Source organism: Thalassophryne amazonica, chromosome 10 (assembly GCF_902500255.1).
Source record: "Thalassophryne amazonica chromosome 10, fThaAma1.1, whole genome shotgun sequence".
NCBI lineage: Eukaryota > Metazoa > Chordata > Actinopteri > Batrachoidiformes > Batrachoididae > Thalassophryne > Thalassophryne amazonica.
In genome coordinates, this window is record NC_047112.1 from 92,918,323 (window position 1) to 92,934,664 (window position 16,342).

A 16,342-nucleotide genomic window follows, 5' to 3' on the forward strand; every position below is an offset into this window, starting at 1 on the left:
CTATCAATGCATAGGGTCTGACTAGCCTCGTCTTTGGTAACACACTAAACAAATTATCTTTCATTTTTGGCACTTTTTCTGTTTGTGTAGATGGGAAGACATACTGAGAACCCAAATCGTGACTTTATAATGTCGTTGACGTTTGTGTTGACAATCCTTCGGTTAACAATAAACAACACATTTGAAATAATAATTGTTTTGAATTATTTCTTGTCTAATTTAATGAAGGTTGTAATAGAATTTGCCTACATTTGGCTTAAGCTGGATGAGACAGAGGCATAATTTTATAGCCATTTGTTAAACAGCTGACGGAACGTAATTAACCGTTCCGGGAACTAAATTTTTTTGTTCTAACCGGTTCGGGAACATCTATTTAATGGTGGAACTCAAAACCGGAAACGTTAAAATTCTGTTTCTGTTCAGAATGAACCAATTGGAAAAAAAAAATCTGGTTCAAAGCCCTGGTGTCATCGGCATAGCAATGAAAGGCAATCCCAAAACGCGGCAGTATATTCCTAATATCTTCAATTTTCTTCTTGAAATAGTCCAAGAAGTCCTGTGTTGAAAAGGTAGAGTGTCATGCTTTGGCCCTGGACCGGCCCAGAATCTGCTTTTTTTTCCCTATTCTCCGTCCGTTTCCCTGTCTTGGTCCTTCTGTTCGGCTCTGAGTGTTTATTTTCTGTTTCTTACAGTTTAGTCTTGGTTTTATGATTTGTTACACTTCACCCATGTTAAGTTTGGTTCTAGTTTAGTCTCTGTTTCTTATTCTGTGTTATCAAGTTAGGTTTTGAGAATGATGTCACATGTCAGCCACTTATTGAGTACTGTTCTAGTTTAGTCTTTTGTCTTTTATTTTCTGGTTATTCAGTCACTCTGTTTTGAGCACATTAGTCCCTCAGGTTTGTCTGTACACTCCTGCCACATGTTGAGTTCTCATCTAGTTTAGATCCAGCCTTTAATTTTCTGTTCTGTTTTTGCCTTTTCATTTGTTTATTCTTTCTCACATTTGTATTCTAGGTATCATTATTTCCTTGTTTCACGTTTGTTGTCACTCACTTTCTCATTTGCTCTGACACGCCCACCTGTCACACAACTGTCTCATCCAGCCACGCCTTCTTCCCTGCACCTGCTTCTCATCACACCCTGATTAACCTCTGCATTTAAGTCCATGCTTTCCTCTGTTTCACTGCTAGTTCGCTGTGCGTATTGCCTCGTTCCAAGCCTCTCGTTCTGCCATAGTCTGATTTCTTGCCGTATATGACCTTCGCCTGTTTTGACCTTGCCTTTTGCCTGAGCCAGTTAACCTGCTTCTCTGTGCCTGAACCCTGCTTGTTTTTGACTCAGTTTTTTGCCTCCTCCGATACACCTGTTTCCCCGTGCTGGAACTCTGCTTGTTACAGAGCACGCCGCTGCCTCACAACTGTCTGTACCGCCGCCTGCCTGCTTGTCACCCAGTGTCTCGACCTGAGCCTGTTTTTTGATTAAACCTTTTTCTAAATCCCACCTCTGAGCAATGAGTCTGCATTTGTGTCCACCTGCCTGTCGTGCCATGTCCTCACGTTTCAGTCATAGTTGAGGGTTTAATGCGTCGCCGCACTAGTAGACAAGGCTTTCACTCCACTAAATGCGCAATGTAAATGTAAACTTAATAAATGACTGGAGACCACCGAGGCAAAATGTCAATGTTCGTGACAGCAAGGCTAGGTGCCAGAACCAAATCCAGGGTGTTTCCACTAATGTGTGTCGAATTCTGAATGCATTGCTGGAATCCTAATGCATCCACAAGTTGCATAAATGATTTACAAAGGGAATCAGAGGGCTTATTTATATGAATGTTAAAGTCACCAATAATCAAAATGTTGTCAGCACTAGCTGACAGGCTAGAGATGAACGCACCAAATTCTTGTAAGAATTCAGAATATGGGCCGGGAGGCCTATAAACAGTGACAAACAGGAAAAAAAATTGTTTGGAGTGAAGGCTTTTAGCTTTAATTCACAGGCTTTAACAAAAATATCATTTTCTAACTCAGCCACATGGGGTGTGCAGCCAGTACATTCTGAGTGCCGGTCCCAAGCCTGGATAAATGAGGAGGGTTGCGTCAGGAAGGGCATCCGGCGTAAAACAAGCCAACCCAACTATGCAGACTAAGAATCGAAATCCCATACCAGATCGGTTGCGGCCTGGGTTAACAACATCCGCCACCGGTGCTGTTGCCCAACAGGGTGCCGGTGGAAATTGGGCTACTGCTGGGCGAAGACAACGAAGAAAAGGAGAAGAACACTGCCACAAACGGCGAGAGAAGAAGAAAACTAGAAGGGTGGAAATGAGAGTGGGGACTTTGAATGTTGGTAGCATGACTGGTAAAGGGAGAGAGCTGACTGATATGATGGAGAGGAGAAAGGTAGACATAGACATGCAAGAGACCAAGTGGAAGAGCAGAAGCATTGGCGGTGGGTACAAGTTGTTGTACCATGGTGAGGACAGGAAGAGAAATGGTGTTGGGGTCATTTTAAAGGAAGAGTATGTTAAAAGTGTGTTGGAGGTTAAGCAAGTGTCTAACAGGGTAATGAGTGTGAAGTTGGAAATTGAAGGGGTGATGATGAATATCATCAGTGCATATGCCCCACAGGTAGGTTGTGAGATGAAGGATAAAGATTTCTGGAGTGTGTTAGATGAAGTGGTGGAGAGTGTGCCCAAGCATGAAAGAGTGGTGATAGGAGCGGACTTCAATGGGCATGTTGGTGAAGGGAACAGAGGTGATGAGGAAGTAATGGGGTAGATATGGTATCAAGGATAGGAATGGGGAAGGACAGATGGTAGTTGATTTTGCAAAAAGGATGGAAATGGCTGTGGTGAATACCTACTTTAAGAAAAGGGAGGAGCACAGGGTAACATATAAGAGTGGAGGAAGGTGCACACAGGTGGACTACATTCTTTATAGGAGATGCAAGCTAAAAGAAATCAGAGACTGTAAGGTGATGGCAGGAGAGAGTGTCATTAGACAGCATAGGATGGTTGTTTGTAGGATGACTTTAGAGGTAAAGAAGAAGAAGAGAGTGAGAGCTCAATAAGATCAGATGGTGGAAGCTGAAGGAGGAAGACTGTTGTGTAAAATTTAGCGAGCAGGTGAGAGAAGCACTGGTTGGAGGGGAAGCAATTTTCAACAAATGGAAAAGTACTGCAGATGTGGTTAGGGAGACAGCTAGGACAGTACTGGGTATGACACCTGGACAGTGGAAGGAAGACAAGGAGACTTGGTGGTGGAATGAAGAGGTCCAGGAAAGCGTAAAGGAGAAAGAGGTTGGTGAAAAAGTTTTGGGATAGTCGGAAAGATGAAGAAAGCAGACAGGAGTACAAGGAGATGCGGCATAAGGCGAAAAGAGAAGTGGCAAAAGTGAAGGAAAAGGCATATTGCGAGCTGTACAAGAAGTTGAATAGTAAGGAAGGAGAAAAGGACTTGTACCGATTGGCCAGACAAAGGGACAAAGCTGGAAAGGATGTGCAACAGGTTGGGGTGGTAAAAGATGCACATGGTAATGTGCTGACAAGTGAGGAGCGTGTGCTGATTAGATGGAGGGAATATTTTGAAGAGCTGATGAATAAAGAAAATGAGCGAGAGAAAAGGCTGGATGATGTGGTGAGAGTAAATCAGGAAGTACAAGAGAATAGTAAGGAAGAAGTGAGGGCTGCTATGAAGAGGATGAAGAGTGGAAAGGCAGTTGGTCCAGATGACATTCCAGTGGAGGCATGGAAATGTCTATGAGAGATGGCAGTAGAGTTTCTAACCAGATTGTTTAATAAAATCTTGGAAAGTGAGAGGATGCCTGAGGACTGGAGACAAAGTGTGCTATTTTCAAGAACAAGGGTGATGTGCAGAGCTGCAGTAACTACAGAGGCATAAAGCTGATCAGCCACAGCATGAAGTTATGGGAAAGAGTAGTAGAAGCTAGGCTTAGAAAACAGGTGAAGATCTGTGAACAGCAATATGGTTTCATGCCAAGAAAGAGCACTACAGATGCAATGTTTGCTCTGAGAATATTGTTGGAGAAGTACAGAGGAGGACAGAAAGAGTTACATTGTGTGTTTGTGGACTTAGAAAAAGCTTATGATAGGGTGCCAAGAGAAGAGCTGTAGTATTGTATGAGGAAGTCTGGAGTGGCAGAGAAGTATGTTAGGGTAGTGCAGGACATGTACAAGAATAGTGTGACAGCGGTGAGATGCGCAGTCTGAATGACAGACTCATTCAAGGTGGAGGTGGATTACACCAAGGATCAGCTCTGAGTCCTTTCTTGTTTGCAGTGGTGATGGACAGGTTGATGGATGAGATCAGACAGGAGTCCCCATGGACTATGATGTTTGCAGATGACTGTGATCTGTAGTGAGAGTAAAGAGCAAGTTGAGTCTAGTCTGTAGAGGTGGAGATATGCTTTGGAGAGAAGGGGAATGAAAGTCAGTAGAAGCAAGACTGAGTACATGTGTGTGAATGAGAGGGAGCCCAGTGGACTAGTGCAGTTACAAGGAGTAGAAGTGGTGAAAGTAGATGAGTTTAAATATTTGGGGTCAACTGTTCAAAGTAATGGAGAGTGTGGTAAAGAGGTGAAGAAGAGAGTGCAGGCAGGGTGGAGTGGGTGGAGAAAAGTGGCAGAAGGGATTTGTGACTGAAGAATATCAGCAAGAGTGAAGGGGAAATTTTACAAGACAGTAGTGAGACAAGCTATGTTGTACGGCTTAGAGACGGTGGCACTAACAAAAAGACAGGAGGCAGAGCTGGACGTGGCAGAGCTGAAGATGTTGAGATTCTCTTTGGGGGTGACAAGAATGGACAAGATTAGGAATGAACATATCAGAGGGACAGCTCATGTGGGATATTTTGGAGACAAAGTCAGAGAGGCAAGATTGAGATGGTTTGGACATGTGCAGAGGAGGGACCCAGGGTATACAGGGAGAAGGATGCTGAGGATGGAGCCACCAGGCAGGAGGAGAAGAGGGAGGCCAAAGAGGAGGTTCATGGATGTGCTGAGGGAGGACATACAGGTGGTTGGTGTGACAGAGGAAGATACAGAGGACAGGGTGAGATGGAAACGACTGATCTGCTATGGCGACCCCTAACAGGAACAGCCGAAAGACGAAGAACAAAAATATAATTTTCTCTATTCAAGGGTTACAGTCATTTTAACACATAGTCCTTCCACTTTCAGAGGCCATAAGTAACTGGACAAACTAAATATACTGATTTTTTTTTTAAGGCAAATCATCACTTTTAGAGGCAGTTTTCTTCTGTCAAGTCAAAGGATGGACACATGAACATTTCCAAGTCACTTGGCATGTCTTGCACTTCATTTACATCAGTCATTAACACGAATAGGCCCGTAGAGTAGACTTTAGTCTGCAGTGAAAATCTCCCCCAAAGTTTAGCATATGACCAACTTCCTCCCTTTGTTATATAAATGAACCCTGTGTGCTTTGTATTGCCTGCATATGTAACAACATATGGAGGCTGACACAGGTTTCAGCAGAGAAAAGGAGCCTATTGTTTCTTTGGAATGTGCCAATTAACACTTGAAGGCATGGAAGAATGTAGGAAATACACACCTTGGGAATGTGGAAACTGCTAGTTATGACAACTGTATACTGCATTTGTGTGCTTTGTATAGTCTTTGTATAGTAACAAGCCTTTTCTTTGGGAGAAATAAAATTTTGTTTTCTTCCTAAAGTTATACCTTCTGTTTGTTGTTATTCCAACATCAAATGTTTTTTTGTTGGGGGGGTGCTAATCCCAGTTCTATGACATTGTGAGCTTAGTACAGTAAACTGTCATTGTAATTGGTGTTTAGCCTACACCCAAATTACCATTCATGAAGGATTTTCATCAGAAATACTTCTGTCCTTCTTAAAATAACAGGCAATTATTATAATAAGTATTTTTAATGACAAATAGACAATGTATCTTGGATCAAATGATAAAAAGGGTGCGCTGCTCCGTGTTGTGTGACACAGCGCAGCACTGCTCTTACAGAGAGTAGACTTTGATGAATCTGCTGCATGTGCAGCATTCAGTGCGTGTGGCAGAGAAAAAAGCTTGAGTATCAGTCTTTTTACATGAGGATCGTTCAATATCAATGCCAGCGTTGGTATCGATACTATCGATATTAGGATCGATCCACCCAACTCTACTTTTGGGTCCTTTTGGATCCTGGAAGACGCCTGCGATGATTATGAAGTCATGCGTTCGCTGTACAGAGAGGTGTTTGAAGATGCAGATGTATTTACAAGCTGGTCTCCTGTCCTTTTACCTGCCCAATGTATCACTTAGACCACCAACTTTCTTCGAACAAGTAGAAAAGCTATTCAAACAGGGAGTACTCCATGTTGTCTGAATCAGAAAAGTGCAGTGTTTTTTTTTTTGTATAAAGTAGTTGAATTATTTATTTTAGCACTATTTATAACTGTGAAATTGACAAGGAACCACAGGTATGATGTCACAGGGGTGCTTTTGGTGTCATTTTCAAGACACATGACTAAGTCATGATTCTCTGGGGAACTGTAGCTGCATTATGGAACTGCACTGCAGGAAAACCTGAGAAATGAGAGTGACTGGAAGCAATGATTTACGCCAGATTTAATCATTCACATGTCTTGAAAATGATATTACATTTTAACACTAATAGGCCCAGAGAGCAGACTTTAGTCTGTAGTGAAAATCCCCCCAAAGTTTAGTATATGACCTCCTCCCTTTGTTATATATAAATGAGCCGAGTGCCTGTGTGCTTTGGATAGCCTCCATATGTAATAACATATGGAGACACAGGTTTCAGCAGAGACAATTAAACAGTCTATTGTTTCTTTGGAATGTGCCAATTAACACTTGAAGGCAGTTTCACTTTGGCACCAACTTCCTCCCTTTGAACTCTCACTGAGCTGAGAGGTCAACCATAAATAGGGGATGCCTTTCACACAGACCCCAGATTTTTACAATGTCACAACCAATGCAATCAAGAAGGATCAGATTGGAGACTATTCTGTTCATGAAACTCCACAGACAGAGCATTCAGTGGGAGGGCCAACAGAGTTTGCAAAATGCAAAATCACGACTTGCCTTCAAAGCTTCCTGTGTTTGGTGGATATCAGCATGTTGTTGACCATCAGAGACTGCACAGTCCAGGAGGGCCGTAGAACAAACCCCAGCTGGCAGATGAGCGTCTATGAGCTGATGGCGTTTCTTGCAATCCTTTTCTGAAGGGCTGCCAAGGGCTACGTTGGTGCCATGCGATTCATGTAGGCCAATAGATTCGGCAACCCAAATATCAAAGCCATAATGGCCCGTAACTGCTTTCTTGAAATAAAGCGGTACCTTCACTTCGGCAAGGACACCCGCAAGGAACGCTTTCAAACGGACAAATTTGCACCAATTTCTGACATCTGGTTACAGTTTGTTCAGAAGTGTGTGTCGTCCTACAGTCCAGGGCAGCATGTTCCTGTGGATGAGTAATTATTTCCATCAAAGGTTTGTTGTCCCTTTCTGCAGTACATTGCATCCCAGCCTGACAAGTTTGGAATCACATTTTGGATTGCAGCAGGTCTGGATATGAAATATATGTGTAATGCCATCCCTTACTTGGGAAAAGATCCCACTCATCCAGCGGGAGACAGGCTGTCAGTGTTGGGAAAATGTCAGTACACGGACCCACAACAGGGGGCGCAAATGAACGGACAATGGAGAAAGTCAAATAACAAGGCTTTACTGTTGTGAACGTGCACAATGAATACAACCAATCACAAAATGGACAACAGTCAATTCACAAAAGTGTTGTGTGGGCAGGCTCGAAGATAGGAGACGCCTCTCCAAGGTAAGACCCGAACCACACGGCTTCCTCCGCCACAGGACCCCGGAAATACTGGAGCCGCCAAGTCCCGAACTCCCAGGTGGCCACTGCCTCCGCGTGTCGGACCTGGTACTGCTGGCGAGGAACAAAGAACAGTTAGATGGGGGCGCGTTTGCACCCAAGACTCCGAACAGCAGGGAAGTTACCTCCACCTCTCGTTGGAACAGTAATCCACAAGCTATGCACTAATCCAAAAGGATACACTACGTCAGCTTTGATACGTTACCTCATAGGTAGAAACGATATCTCGGCAATGAGGTGGAGATGCCGTCCTGCTGATATACCCCACTGATGATTGCTGTCAGCTGTCTCAGGTGATGGGTGACAGCTGTCACCTTGGCTGCTCCTGTGAGGCGGCGGCGCCCTCTGGTGCCTGGAGCCTGCACTCCAGGCAGAGCGCCCACTGGTGGTGGTGGGCCAGCAGTACCTCCTCTTCAGCGGCCCACACAACAGTCAGAGAATGTTGTTTTGAAGTTGATGGAACCATTTGTGGACCAGGGAAGGACTGTAACTATGGACAATTTCTTCACCTCTCTGTCTTTGGCTAACAGGCTTCTTCAATGAAAATCAACTCTGCTTGGCACCATCAACAAAAATTGTCGGTAGTTACCAGCAACTGCCAAGGAAACCCCAGGCTGCCAGTTGTACTCAATACAGGTGTTCACATCTGGAAGTGCCTTGCTGATGGTGTACACAACAAAAATAAAAGAAATCTGTCTGTCTTCTGAGCACCATGCATCAGAAAGTGGAGATTGTGGACACCCGAAAACAAAAACCGAACACTGGTCTTGATTACAACCATTTGAAATGCGGTGTTGATATCATGGACCAGAAATTATGCAATTACTCCGTGCATGCAGGAACACAGAGATGGCCCATGGCTGTGTTTTACAACCTGTTGGACATGGCTGCCACAAATGCACATTTTATACTCGTACAGGATCAAAAGAAAGTCGGCAATTGTTCATGCTGGAGCTTGCCGAGGAACTTCAAAACAGACATTTGCAGGAAAAGGCACTAGGGGAAGAGCGCAAACAGCAGCGTTGTGAGATGAGAGTTTCTCAGTAGAAATTCAGCATTTCCACCTCAAACACACATGATCCCACTAACATTTCTCCCATTTCATGTTTATCCTGTTAAACATGGTACCAAGTAAACTATCCCTGCATGTCTCCAATTAATTTCCAGTCATCTAGCTCACTAGCTTTTTTGTGTTCATGTTGTCTGATGTGACACTGTGGGGAATCCCTGCTCAAAGAGCCTATTTACATGGAATTGCATATTTAATAATAATAATAATAATGATAATAATAATAATTTGGATTTATCTAGCGCTTTTCAAGACACCAAAAACACTTTAGAAGTTGCATTATTTATTCACTCACACATTCACACTCATTGGTGGTAAGTTACAAGTGTAGCCACAGCTGCCCTGAGACAAACTGACAGAATCATGGCTGCCATTCCGACCACCACCTCATTCATACACAGGTAAGGTGGGTTAAGTGTCTTACCCAAGGACACAACGGCAATATCCAGATTTTTGATTAGTTGGGAGCCAGATTCGAACTGCCGACCTTTCGATCACAAGAGCTATTGCTGCCCAATTTAAATAGGGGTGTGGAAAGGGAGGAGTTTGGTGCATGTGCACATGCCCTCAATTCCACATTCAGCGGGATGTACAAATGGAACATGCTTGGATCCATGCCTACACACACTTTGATAAAGCTGGATATTTTTGAGCTTACACCAGTTTCTGGGTTTTGGTTTCAGTAGGATATCCACACTAGTCTTTCTACATGAGTCACCAGTCTACCTGGGTGGTTATCATCCAAGACCAAAGGCAGTTCTACAGAGTGTTGGGTGTGGCAAAGCACAGCATCGGTGCATGCTCTCAGATCTGACCTACCCCCGATTTACCATGCAGTACCTTATTAATGACTAAGGTAAGTGAAGTCCAAGACATAAAAATGTTTATCTCTATCCCCTGACTTGTCTAAAGAATTAAAATTGTTGCATAAACATTAATGCTTGTGTTTAGTTTGTCCAATTACGGTGCATCCGGAAAGTATCCACAGCGCTTCACTTTTTCCACATTTTATGTTACAGCCTTATTTCAAAATCTAGTAAATGAATTTTTCCCCCTCAAAATTCTACTCACAACACTCCATAATAACAATATAAAGTTTTTTAGTTTTTTTTTTTGGGGGGGGGGGGGGTTTGCACATTTATAAAATTAAAAAACTAAGAATCAATATGTACATAAGTATTCGCAACCTTTGCTCAGTACTTTGTTGATGCACCTTTGGCAGCAATTACAGCCTCAAGTCTTTTTGAATATGATGCCACACGCTTGGTGCAACAATTTTTGGGCAGTTTTGCCCATTTGTCTTTGTAGCACCTCTCAAGCTCCAACAGTTTGTTTGGGGAGCGTCGGTGCACAGCCATTTTCAGATCTCTTCAGAGATGATCAATCAGATTCAGGTCTGGCTGGACCACTCAAAGACATTCACAGAGTTGTCCTGAAGTCACTCCTTTGATATCTTGGCTGTGTGCTTAGGGTCAGTGTCCTGCTGAAAAACGAATCTCCTCTCTCCACAGAGGAATGCTGGAGCTGATAGAGCGACCATCGGGTTCTTCGTCACCTCCCTGACGAAGCCCCCCCCCGATCATTCAGTTTAGACAGGGTGGATCCAAAGCTCTTCCATTTATGGATGATGGAGGCCACTGTGCTCACTGTGACATTAAAAGCAGCAGAAATGTTTCTGTACCCTTCCACAGATTTGTGCCTTGAGGCAATCCTGTCTCAGAGGTCTACAGACAATTCCTTTGACTTCATGCTTGGTTTGTGCTCTGACATTCACTGACAACTGTGGGACCTTATATGCAGACAGGTGTGTGTCTTTCCAAATCATGTCGAATCCTGAATTTACCCCAGGTGGACTCCAATGAAGCTGTAGAAACATCTGAAAGATGATCAGTGGAAACAGGATGCTCCTGAACTCAATGTTGACCTTCATGGCAGTCTGTGAATACTTACGGACATGTGATTTCTTAGTTTTTTATTATTGTTATTATTAAGTGGCAGAAAATGAATGACTTGGGGAATGACTTCAAAACTACCAACACCACTGCAGGTCACACTCAGCTGAGTCCTGCTGTTGTGGTGTTCTGATTCTGCTCCCCATCTTTCCCACAGTCTACCAAAAAGATGAATATAACATCCAGTTATGCAAAATGGGTATGGAGGTTCACACACACGACTTGGAGGAAATAACTACAGCCCTGTTTATTCTCTGCAGAGCAAGTTATGTCCGTAATGTCTTTATGAGCTGACAGTGCAGAATTTAGGGAGGCCTGCACAGATCAAGGCGTAATGCAATGACCAAGAATGTAAAGTCACTGCTGGGATGTTGCTTTTGGAATTTCCATGAGGATATCTTTCACATGTAAAGGCAATGGCACAATCATGCACACGTTTTTCATCTCCAGGTCATTGTCAAGATGAGAAATGTCAGACATTAACTAATCTGTCTCAACTTTGCTCATGGTGAAAGCTTGGTTGTGAAGAAACAGCTGCAGATATGCTCTCTTAAATGTGGCAATAGTGCCACCTATTGTCACAATACAGTAATAGTAGATTGACAAAAACTATAACTTGATGGTCTTGTTGGGCCTTTTGCAGATTCAAGCACAATGGGGTCCAGTAATAGCACAAAATACTTTGGAATAAAGGATTTATTGTCAATAATACATTTTATATTCATATATGGTGCCCCATATGCATTTAATTCAAAATATCCTTTCCCTCTTTACTGTGAGACACTGGCTGACACATATATATTATTAGGATAGTACAACTATTGCAGTGTTTCAAGGTATTTCCTGTATTACCACCTTCAATGCTGGAAAAGAGTAAAGAATAATCATAACATAGTGAATAAAATACAGATATTACAAAAACTGTAATCAAGTCTGTGTTAAGTCTGTGCTGTTATGACACCTCACAGAGCTGCTAACCGATCCATTGTTATGACGCCTCATGGAGCGGCTGACTGATCGAAGCTGGACGCCGGTTAAACAATGTCACCAAAGGTCAATGTCAGTCCAGGTTTCTTGTTTTGTTTGGGCTTTGGTGTCCTTCGTTGGTTCCATGTGACTGGGGCTTTACATTCGTTGCTAGGAAAGTACAACGACCAAAATACCAACTTTTGTATGAATGGCATCGTTATTCAAGCATTTAACTCATTGCGTGCCAGCCATTTTCAAAGTTCAGAACATCCCAGTGCCAGGATTTCTTCACCCATAGAAAATTGAGTTCTATGTCCATGTCAACAACAAACATACCACAAGAAAGGAAAAGAGAAGAAAAGAAAATGGCTCGATGACGCGTCTTTGGCGCGGGACGTTACTATCGGAAAAGACGCGTTTTAGAGTCAATGGCATCGAGTGAGTTAAAAGGCTATTCCTACCTCAACACAACTCCAGAAAATTTCTTGACAGTTCTTGTTGAACGAAACCGCATCTCCCTAACCGGATAGAGTTGTGACATCATCGTGCATGCTTGGAGGCGCTGCTCTATCGCAACCTGAAAATCCCCCATTAAAAGCCCACACTTGAAAGGGACCAAGTGTGGGAGGGGTGGAGGGTTGGACCAAACCCATGCCTAAATGTGCACTAACACCGCATTACATGGTGCTACATGGATCATACGTGGCTTGATGTGGCTCATATGTGGCGACATGAGCCATTCGAGGCTGGATGGGGCTCAAATGACAGGTCAGTCGTGGCTGATTAAAGGATGATAGTGGCACGTGCGAGGTACTTAGAGGCACATAGAGACTTCTTCGTAGCAGATACGTGATAGTTTTATACGTGACTCATTAGTCAAATAATCACTGAAATTTCTGGCAAATCCATATGTGGCTCATTATTCATGGCTTTATTACTTGGTGGGACCAAGGCTTAAAGTCCTACACAGGACTAGAACTATAAAAATGATGGGGTTGTCATAAATTTTTTAAATAGTAATCATAAGGCTTAGACAAAGATGACAGTAACACAACCCAAAGTGACCCAGTAACAGCTATTTTGTAAATGCACATACTGGTTGCCCACGGCCTATTAGCATTACTAGTAGTGATCATTAGCATTGCTCACTTGTAGTGTTCACTAGCACTAATCACTAGCACTGACTATTAGCATTAATTAGTAGCACTGCTCGTTAGCGCTGCTCACTTCGTAATTCATTTATTAGTGTGAAACACACAACGTGTATTTGACTAAGATCCACAGGCCCTAAAACCATTAGTGAAAAACTTGTACTACACAGATTACTTGTAGACTATACGTATTGATCACTGCTTGGAATCCCAGTTTTAGTTTTGGTTTTTGTATTTACCACTTTCTGATCACCTGCAAAATGTCCAGGTCTAAAAGTAAGTCCGAATAACACTGAAACTTTGCTGCCTGCTGCACCTGTAACTATGGCAGAGATCCTTCTTCTGGAGGACCACAGAGCTGCGCTGTCTGCAGAGTTTACGCCTTCTTTTGAAAGTTTGTTGTCCAAGCTGGACAGTGTCCAATCTGCACTGCATTACCACGGTGTACGTGGACAGGACAGGCAAAGAAAGGAAAGGAGTTTCCCTGCATAACGCCTGTCTCTCCTCGCCTGCTTGGACAATACCGCCCTCTTGTGGGAACTCAGTGCGACTACAACAACTGTAGGTTTGTCTGAAGGTTGTATAACTTTTTGTACATTTTGTTCACACTGACTGTTCAGGTAGACTGTATTTGTACTATTTTTATTACATCCGCCGAGGACATAATAAAATCATTGGCGTTGATTTATTTATTTGTCTGTCTATCTGTATCTGTTAGCGGGATTAGGTCAAAACTACTGCAGAAATTTTCACCACAGGTGAAATTAGGCCATGGAAGACTCCATTCAATTTTGGAGATGATCCAGATCTGGATTTTGGATCAAGTTTCATTTTATATAGGCTTTGAAGGATTACTGTTACACACTGTATACACTGCCACATCTTTTACTGTCTTGTTGATTTATTTTGTTCTTGTATTTAACGATATAATTTTAAATCCTTTTATTGTACAGCACTTTGGGGCAGTGTTGACTGTTTGTAAATGTGCTTTATAAATAAACCTGACCTTGACCTTGACCTACTGTTAGCAGGATTACATCAAAACTACGACACGGATCCTCAGCAAATTTGCACCACAGATGGATAATAGGGCATGGAAGACTACACTGAATTTTGGAGGTGATCAGGATTCTGGCTCAGGATTTCATTTTACGTATATAGGCTTTGAAGGATGTTAAAACTACTTAAATTCTCACCAAATTTGCACCACAGATAGATATTAGGCAAATGGAAGACTCCACTGAATTTTGGAGGAGATCCACATCTGGGCTGGCGGTTGTCAGACGTTTCATATTGATTGTTATTATTATATATATATATATACACACACACACACACACGTATGTGCATATGTATGTATTTCGTAATTTCCATTGCTTACGGTCATACACACACTGTAATCCTGCTGGAGAAGTGCACATATGGCTGACTGTATTACTAAGGGTAGTCCCGTTAAACTCTTATCCTGGAATGTGAATGGGATGAATGGTCCTGTAGGGTTTTCACCTGTTTGAAACATTTTTAAACAGGCCTGATTTCATTTCAATAAGTTTCATCCAAAATTTGCCCTGTTAGCCGCCTCCTTAAAATGGCACTCATCTGGCACATGTCCACTCCCTCTGAACCTGTAACATGGTGTTCCACTTTTCTCTTTCTTGGGAACAGCTCTCTTGAATACAGCGTTGGTTTTCGGGGACTTTTGCAACCGCTGTGTTGTGGGGTTTTTTTGGGGGTTTTTTGTGCAATTTCATGTGCCAGGCCCATTATTTCATAAGGTCATGAGGTTAAGTCTTTTGTGTGTGCAGCATTTAACATTCAGTCCTGCAGCTCATGGCTGTGAACACCACAAATGAATCTATCTCTTAATGCATTGTTAAAAATGCTTTATATTTGCACGTTGAAGCCAGTTTTCTGAGACTGATAGATTCATCTTCTCTTTGCCTTCAGGTGTCAAACTTATATCTTTCAGCGATAAAGTTCATTTTTGGCACAGCATGGGTGAGTAGGAGACTTATTAAATTGGTCAACTTACATTTGGACAGCTTTAATGGCAAACATAAGTCCATAGGGCAATGTGTGATTTTGTTTTCCAATGACGGTCAAAAACACTGCTTTTGACTGTTTGTCCCTGTAATTCAGTCCGTTTGCCACGATGAAGTGTTCTAGCTGTTCCAAGTAGGCTTCAAATTCTTCCTTTTCTTCGTCTAAATGGAGGTCTTCCCCACCTCCGAACGTCACGGCCGCCTTTTTCATATGCTCAGTTGTCTCAACGGAGTTCAGGCTTTGGCTCAAAACTCACTTTCAAAGTAGTATCCCAATCCTCATCGTCAGTTTCTGTTGTGTCACACACGTTTGAATATTGCCAAAGGAAGTTTGCACAAGAACACTAGAGAACTTTATTACAGAATCTTAACAACCATCTGGTCTCCAGTTTGCCATCCTACTTCTGTGCTTGGCTGTTTCCAGTCACAGTCTTTTATAGTAGCACTTAGCGCCCCTGCAGGTAACCCACGTTATTGCACCCATGGAACTTTCCAGATAGCACAGGTCCTAGCCAACTTGCAAAAATAGTCAGAGTTCAAAAACAATCCTGATGATGTAGTCCATAGCTGATGCTGTGCATCGTGTACAGACTGCTGTCTGCTTTTCACAGTCTAGCAAAAAATCACGACAGAAATGTGTCGAGCCCTTCTTCCGACAACAGTTCCACTTCACTTAGAGACGTCCCAATGAATACTGCAAATGCCTCCAGATGGTGTATGGCTGGACGGCTATTGCACAGTCAGTGGAACGCAATGGCAAATGGTATGAATAATCCATGTCATGTGACATACATACCACCAGTCAAATGACAAGGATTTATTAAGGCATTTAATAAAGACTGATATTCCAGTAAATAGTAATCCCTAAGATACTATTAGTTATTGTAATACCAGTGAGACTAAGAACTAGCTACTATGCAGATCTACAGTAGTGTTCAGAATAATAGTAGTGCTATGTGACTAAAAAGATTAATCCAGGTTTTGAGTATATTTCTTATTGTTGCATGGGAAACAAGGTACCAGTAGATTCAGTAGATTCTCACAAATCCAACAAGACCAAGCATTCATGATATGCACACTCTTAAGGCTATGAAATTGGGCTATTAGTAAAAAAAAACGTAGAAAAGGGGGTGTTCACAATAATAGTAGTGTGGCATTCAGTCAGTGAGTTCATCAATTTTGTGGAACAAACAGGTATGAATCAGGTGTCCCCTATTTAAGGATGAAGCCAGCACCTGTTGAACATGCTTTTCT